Consider the following 8,666-nt stretch of genomic DNA (forward strand, 5'->3'; position numbering starts at 1 on the left):
GAGGGAGTACTTGAGTGGAGGTCCAATGTCCCTCTGCTGCCTTAATACTAACCTTGTTAATATATGCACATAGATATATTTCCCCATCCTCATGTATAAATATATTTGCATATGTATATGTCTTTATTTAGACCTCTATAAATGCCTTTTGCCTCCCAGCTCTTTCCTCTCTTTCCCTTGATTTTCCTCCTATCCCACTATCATACTCAGTCCCCACCAGGGTTTCAGCAATTCCTCTTAGTTACGTTGCCCTTGATCACGCCCAACCAGACCTCCCACACCCTTCTCACCACCAATTTGTATTGCTTCTTGTTCCCTTGTCCCTGGGTTTATTAACACCACTAACTTTTCCCCCACCTCCCCGTCTCTCATGTCTCCATGGAACTCTCGGTCCCGTTGTTTTCTCCTCCAATTGTTCATCCAGCCTATCTTCTTTAGACAGACCTGCGGAGATAGTAACATGCACAAAAACAAGACAGAGCACAACCAAGCAATAATATACAATAAAACAACAACAAACCAATGACAAAAACAAAACACAACAAGAAAGAAAAGCTTGTAGTTGGTTCAAGGATTGTTTGTTGACCTTTAGGAGTGTTTTCCAGTCCAGTCTGTTGGGGCACCACACCCTGGCCCCAAAGTAAACTTTCAGCATTCCCTGGGGACCTCGCTGCTCCATTCCCTTGCTGTTCTGTTGCACTCCCTTAGTGTTTTGCCTCTGTGTGGCAGAATCTGATCAGGTGCAATTCCCACACTGTGTCTCTGGGGTTGTCCCCTGTTGGGCTATGGGTCATGAGGGATGTCAAGTCTCATAGTGGGGCCAGCCATGTGGTCCTCTCTGTGGACTGGCTGCTCTAACTGGGAACATCGTCATCAAGGCCTGGTGGGCCATGATGTGCTCCACTCTCTCCTCCTCCCCCTTCCTCTGCTCCCATGTGCTCCGATCAGATATGTCCCTCTTCCAGAGCTGTAGATTCAGTGCCCATACTGGATTGGGAAGGATCTTTTGTAGGGCTGGGTTTCTTCTAATGTATTCTTTGAGGTTTTCCTTGTCTGGGAAGACTCTTACTTCTCTGTCTATCTTGATTGATAGTTTGGCTGGGTAGAGTATTCTTGGGTTTGCATTGTTTTCCTTCGATTTTTTGAATATGTTACTCCACTCTCTCCTCTTTTTCATAGTTTCTGCTGACAGGTCTGAGCATATTCTTATGTGGGAAACTTTATATGTGATTGCTTGTTTTTCCCTAGCTGCTCTCATGATTTTCTCCTTTTCCTCAAAGTTGGAGAATTTAACTATTATGTGCCTTGGTGACTTCTTGGGGTCCCGCCTTGCTGGGGTTCTTTCAGCCTCCTGAATGGTTGCCTGGTTTTCATTTACTAAGCTCGGGAAGCTTTCCTCCAAGAATTCTCTCACTATTGTTGCAGATGACTTCTTTGTTGTGTCTTCCTCCAGTAAGCCTATAATTCTAATGTTGTTCCGCTTCATAGCATCAAACATAGCTCTTAAGTTTTCTTCAGCTTATTAGATTTTTGTTTGCATTTGTTAAAGTCTGCTTGGCTGCCCTCCAAGTCACTGATCTAGTTCTCTGATTCCTCCAGTCGCTTCGCGAGGTCCATGAGTGTGCTACTGTTTTTTGTTATCTCCTCCCTAAGCTCCTGTATTTCTCTTTGATTCATGGCTTTTACCTCTTCTATCATTTCATCCTTTTTCTGTATTGTTTCCATTATTTCCTCTATGACTCCAAGTAGCATTCTGAAAATTTCTTTCTGTGGCAGCTCAATGTCTGCTTCCTCTATGCATGTTATTATATTCGGGACATCTTCTGGCCTTTTGTTTCTCCTGTTTTTTCATTGAGGTCGTTGGGGCTGATGGCTGTTTGCATTGCATTGTTTTAGATGAGCCAGGTGCCATTTTCCTGGGAGTCAAAGAGGACTGGCTCTCTCTGGGAGACTTGTAGGAGTACTTCTTTGAACTGCCTATAGCTTACTTCACTGTGGAATTAACCTACCAATTTATCCTCTTGTGGCTTCCCTCTCAGGGGAGTGATCCAGAAGGATTACCTGCTTTGGTGTTGCAGAGGTTGGGCAGAGGTTCCTGCAACAGCTTGGAACATTGAGGAGTGTAGGCTGAACTGCCTTATGCCCCCAGGCACACAGGAGTAATTGCCCAGTAAGAAGTTGAGCAGAATATCCCCTGATGGGAGCAGCAGGGCTCTTCCCAGCCTATCTAGCTACCCAGGGTGGAGCTCACTTAGCTGGGTGGTGGTGCAGGTGTAAATGCCCTGGGCTAAGGGGAGTGGTCTGGAGGTTAGCAGTAGAATGTGAGAGACCAAGAAAGAGGCAAAGAGGAGACAAAAAAGTTAAAAAGCAAGCCGATTAGCCTGAAGATTTTATTTGTCTCCCTGGCCAGCTAGAGTATACTCAAATGCAATTGTCTCTCACAGTCACTTGGACTGGAGCTCCTTGCTGTTTAAAGCTGACTCTTGTTACAGAGGGGCTTTGTTATGTTAAAAGCTGCCAGGCCCTGTAGCTGAATTCTGAAATTCCTTAGCTGGGTTACTTCTTATGTTAAGGGCCTCCCTTGGAGTTGAGCAACTAGACATGGATTTGAGTTTTAAACCAATAATATATATTTCACCCCTTTTAAATTTTTGCTTGTGATGTGCTCAGATTTGAGGGCTGTCGGCTACCCCCCACAGGGGGAGATCCAGCTTATTAGGAGGTTGCTTCTTTCTTGGCCAATTGGAACTAAATTTGCTCCCTGGACTCTCAACTTTCCTCTTATAGTCTCCCACACTGCGATCTTCCTAAGATAATACTATATATTTTTTTACTCTATATTATGGCAACCCGCCACCACTCCCCTGGCTGTGGGCTCAAGGCAGTCAACCGTGCGGAGAGCTCCAGAGAGAGGTTCCCCTCGTGTCTGGGATTCTGTCCCCTCTCCGCCTTCTGCCTGCAGAAATCGTTGCTTTGGGAAGGGCACAGCAGGCTCCTGCGGCCTCCCCAAAGCTAAAGCGCTTTAAAGCGTTCTTGGTTTGCTTTGTGAGTGGAACTCCCACACAAAGAGGGGTTCAGGAGAAATCCTGGTACCCTAGTTCTAATATTAGGACCCCATCTCCCTGTTTCCTTTGTCTTACCTCCCAATTTTCTGGTCTGGCAGCAGGAGCTCCGGAGGGATGAGTGCTATCTGGTCGCCATTTTATTGCCCCCCCTTCCCCCCATCACCTTTCTTTGGAACAGGTAGCTGTGATCCAAATTTCTTGTCATCGACAAGCGAGCCCTTTTAGTGTGGCAACCATTTGCTGAAACATCTCATTCAATAACCAGTCATTTCCTAGGACTTTAATTGTGGCCACTGTCTTCTGGGCAGCTTACACTTCTTCCTTCAGTACCATTTTTGTGATGGGGACTCTTCATATCTCTTCTATCTTCTTTTGAAACGTCCTGCTTTGTTCAATACCTTGCTTCAGCACCTTGCTGTTAAGTGCTATCGAGTCCGTTCTGACCCATGACAACACTGTGCACAACAGAAGGAAACACCGCCCAGCCTGGCACCATCCTCACAACTATTGGTAGATTTGCAGCCATGACGTCAATCCATCTTGTCAAAAGTCTTCCTCTTTTTCACTGCGTCTCTACTTTTCCAACCATGGCGTCCGTTTCCAGAGACTGGTCTCTCCTGACAACATGCCCAAAGTACATGAGGCACAGTCTCACCATGCTTGCTTCCAAGAGCATTCTGGCAGTCTTTCTTCCAAGACAGATCCGTGTGTTCTTTTGGCAGTCCATGGTGCTTTCGCTATTCTTCACCAGCACCATCATTCATTCTTCTCCAGTCTTCCTTCGTCAATGTCCACTTTGACATGCCGTGACATTCTTTCTCTTCCCTATTGTCTACAGGTCTTGTGCAGCAGAATTACCCAATGCAATGCATCGTTTGGTCTCTCTCTTTTTTAAAAAAAACTTTTATTAGGGGCTCATACAACTCTTATCACAATCCACACATATACATACATCAATTGTATAAAGCGCATCCGTACATTCTTTGCCCAAATCATTTTCAAAGCATTTGCTCTCCACTTAAGCCCTTTGCATCAGGTCCTCTTTTTCCCCCCCTCCCTCCCCACTCCCCCCTCCCCCATGAGCCCTTGATAATTTATAGATTGTTATTTTGTCATTTCTTGCCCTATCCGGAGTCTCCCTTCCCCACCTTCTCTGCCGTCCATCTCCCAGGGAGGAGGTCACATGTGGATCCTTGTAATCAGTTCCCCCTTTCCAACCTACTCACCCTCCACTCTCCCAGCATTGCCCCTCACACCCCTGGTTCTGAAGGTGTCGTCTACCCCTGGATTCCCTGTGCCTCCAGCTCCCATATGCACCAGTGTACAACCTCTGCCCTATCCAGTCCTGCAAGGTAGAATATGGATCACGGTAGTTGGGGGGAGGAAGCATCCGGGATCTGGGGGAAAGCAGTGTTCTTCATCGGTACTACATCGCACCCTGAGTGACCCATCTCCTCTCCTAAACCCCTATATGAGGGGATCTCCAGTGGCCAACAAATGGGCCTTGGGTCTCCACTCTGCACTTCCCCCTTCATTCACTATGGTATATATATATCATGATGCCTCATACTTGGTCCCTTTGGCACCTCGTGATCGCACAGGCTGGTGTGCTTCTTCTATGTGGGCTTTGTTGCTTGAGCTAGATGGCCGCTTGTTTACCTTCAAGCCTTTAAGACCCCAGACACTATCTCTTTTGATAGCCGGGCACCATCAGCTTTCTTCACCACATTTGCTTATGCACCCGTTTGTTTTCAGTGATCCTATCATGGAGGTGTGTAGCCAATGATATGATATTTTGTTCTTTGATGCCTGATAACTGATCCCTTCGGGACCACGCGATCACACAGGCTGGTGTGTTCTTCCATGTGGGCTTTGTTGCTTCTGAGCTAGATGGCCGCTTGTTTATCTTCAAGCCTTTAAGACCCCAGACACTATCTCTTTTGATAGCCGGGCACCATCAGCTTTCTTCACCACATTTACTTGTTTACCCGCTTTGGCTTCAGCGGTTGTGTCGGGAGGGTGAGCATCGTAGAGTGCCAATTTAATAAAAGAAAGTATTCATGCATTGAGGGAGTGTTGAGTAGAGGCCCAATATCCTTCCGCCACCTTAATATTAAATCTATAAATACAGACACATAGATCTATTTCCCCATCCTCATATATATATTTGCATGTACATGTCTTTGTCTAGACCTCCATAAATGCCCCTTGACTCCTAGCTCTTTCCTCCATCTCCCTTGACTTTCCTCCTGCCCTACTACCATGCTCCGTCCCCACCTGGGCTACAGCTACACCTCTTCTCTACGCAACCTTATCCTTGATCATTCCCCACCAGGCCTGCCACTCCCCCTCACTACCATTTTGGGTCCCATGTTGTTTCCTTGTCATCGTTTGGTCTCTTGACCATTGCTTCCATGAGCATTAATTGTGGATCCAAGCAAAACAAAATCCTTGACAACCTCGATCTTTTTTCCATTTATCATTCTATCAGTCCAGTTGTGAGGATTTGGGCTTTCTTCACATTGAGTTGTAATCCATACTGAAGGATGCAATATTCATCAGCAAGTGGTTCAAGTCCTGCTCACTTTCAGCACAAAGTTGTGGCATCTGCAGATCACAGTTTGTTAATAAGCCTTCCTCCAATCCTGATGCCCATTCTTCTTTATATAACCTACTTTCTCTGGGTACTTGCTGAACGTACTGACACACACCTCTCCCGATTTCAAACCTTTGTTCTGTTTGCATAATTGTCTCTTGACCCATGTACAAATTCCTCATGAGCACAACAAAGTGTTCTGGAATTCCCATAACTCCCCAGGCTGTCTACTGCTTGTCATGATTCACAGTCAACATTGCCTAGTTCTCAGAAGTGGACAGCCTGTTCCTGCTTCAGTCTGTTCTTAGTCTGGAAGCTCTGCTGGAACGTGCTTACTTTGAGTGAGCCTGCTAATATTTGGAACACCAGAGACGTAGCTTCCAGCAACACCACAACACACAAGCCACCAGCATACGCCAAAGTGACAGACAAGTGGTAGATCTTACTCATAGAATACTTCAATATTACAACGCAAGGCTTGAATGATTTTTTTTTGTTAAATCTTTCAGCTTGAGAAATGCCAAATATCTTCTTCCCTCTGGTCTTCTACCCCCACACCTTCTCCCATTTCATTACAACCGCTCACTCTGTCTTCTCTAGCTGCCCTTTGATATCTTTGGGTCAGCTCTAATTCCGTCTGTGTGCTGCAGCTTTCCCACAAGCCAGCAGCAAGTTTCAGACTCTTCTGCATCACGTTGGTACTTTCTTCCATTTCTGTCTTTTTAGTGACCGTTTTCTTTTTTTTAATTCCGTTTGCTTTTTTCATGTAAGATGTCACCCCACAATTCATCTGGTCTCTGGTCATTAGTGTTCAATGCATCAACTCTATTCTTGATAAGCTCTGTGCATTCAGACGGGGTATCCTTCAGGTTGTATTTTGGCTCTTGAGAACTTTCGATTTTGTCCAACTTCCGCACAGCAATGGACGTCTGTGGCTGGTCAGTGCTGCCCCAGTCTCGTGCTGGCAAAAACTGAGCTTCTTCTCCAGCTGTCTTTTGCAGGGACTGTTTGATCTCTTTCTATCCCATCTCGTGAGGTCCACGTGTACAGTCTCTGTTGTTTAAAAATGGTATTTTCAATGAACAGATGGTTGATGTTGCTAAATTTTATCATGCGATATCTGGCTTCCTTTCTATCACTCAGGTGATGTTTACTAAGTATGGATCTTTCTTCTTTGCTTCCCAGTTTCACGATCAAATCACAAGTAATCATGCTGCTGCTTGGCTACATGTTTTATCACTTTCAGATGACAACCCTGGGTAAAATCTCCAATTTCTTCAGTGTTATCATTAATGGCATTGGTAGGCTGTCTAAATTAGGAGGTCTGAGCCATAAAATATATTAAAAAGATCTCTAGGCTCAAATTGCTAGTTTAATATAATTCCCACTCACTGTCATTGAGTCAATGCTGACTCAGAACGGACCACTGTGGGTTTTGGAGACAGTGCCACTGTATGGGAGTAGAAAGCACCATCTTTCTCTCTAGGAGCTGCTGCTGGTCTTGAACTGCCAACCACATGGATCACAGTCCAATGTGTCACGAACGACTATACCACCAGGGCTCCATTTAACTAAATGTCCCCCAGTATAAATAAAATCTTAAGGTCATAAAACTAGTCCAACTCAACTCTTATTACAGTAATTAAGAGTCACGAAGACAAGGACCACGTGTGTCATGTTCACTGTTTAATCCCAGGTATTGAAATAGGCCAGGTGCATGGTGAGAAAAGAGTCCTGAGCAAAAGGGGAAAATATGGGGGGGGGAAATTAAAACTTTCAAAAGAATCTAGATTTTTCTGGAGTCTCTGCAGATGATTTTTAAATCAAAACTGTCCCCTGGAGTCGTCTTTGAACTGAAAAATAGCCTTTCTTAATTAGCAAAGTATATCTGCGATCAAACAGAAAGGTGTGCTAGCGGCCTAGGGATTATGTGCTGGGTTGTGATCCACATGGCGCAACCTGTAGCTAAAGGAACGATGGTGGCATCTCCAAAAGCTGGGTTGGCAGTTCAGGAGGTGCTGAGTTTAGGGGATGGTGGTGGCATACTTTGGAAACGGGTAGAGAGAATGTTGGCACAACCTGGAGAAAACATCCAAGGTCACTGAATGCAGAAATTACTGCAATGCTGTATTTTGCTTGTTCCTACTTTTACCAAACCAAAGGACTTAAAAAATGAGTTGAACATATGAGTAACTGAAAAACATGAAAGCGATTCAAATCAAGAAATGGGTCTAATGGCGAGACAAAACCTGTAACAAGAACCACAGTCAACTGAGCCTCAGCAAGCTGTCATCTGAAAACTCCTGTCAAAGCTACTTCATGAAAGTGTTGGGTTGAGACACCTCTGTCTAGAAAGTGGTAAAACAACTGGAAAGGGTGCAGAGCCCAGCCTGACTTGCTCCAGATGATGAGAAATGACAGCCAGACGTACTGTTTGCATTCCTGGCAAACAGTTTCCGTTCCAACAAGATCGCCTTAGTTCTGAGTTACTCTGATATTTATATGTGTAATGATTGAATATCATATCACACTAGTCTGGCTTTCGGAGTGCCCTGGACATGCATTTTCTGGATTGGCCGCATCTACATTGTACATAAACCAGACAGAAATCATTCATCTTGACACGAGCAGTTCAGGTAAGTATCATGGTCATATTTTTTCTCCAGCACCAATCTCCTTCACAGACTCTGTTCAAAAACAGTACAGCTCTCCCCCTTCCCCCCACCCCCGCTCTGCCCCACCCACGTGTTCTGTAAGCTTGTCCAGACATGGAAGCATCATGGCCAGGTCTTCCACTCACTCCACGGAGCGCAGAGCAATCATGCATAGGTGTTTGGTGTTCTGTCTGATGTCTGTTTGATGCTGGAGTTGCAGTCTTTGTCTCAATGGCCCTCCTGTCAGGGCAGCTGGATTCTAGGTTGAATTTCACACCGCGAGGGAGGTTTTGCCTGTGATATAAGTGCACGTAGATGGAAAATGACCAGACCTGCCCCACGGGTCTACCT

This window comes from Tenrec ecaudatus, chromosome 2, assembly GCF_050624435.1.
Source record: "Tenrec ecaudatus isolate mTenEca1 chromosome 2, mTenEca1.hap1, whole genome shotgun sequence".
NCBI lineage: Eukaryota > Metazoa > Chordata > Mammalia > Afrosoricida > Tenrecidae > Tenrec > Tenrec ecaudatus.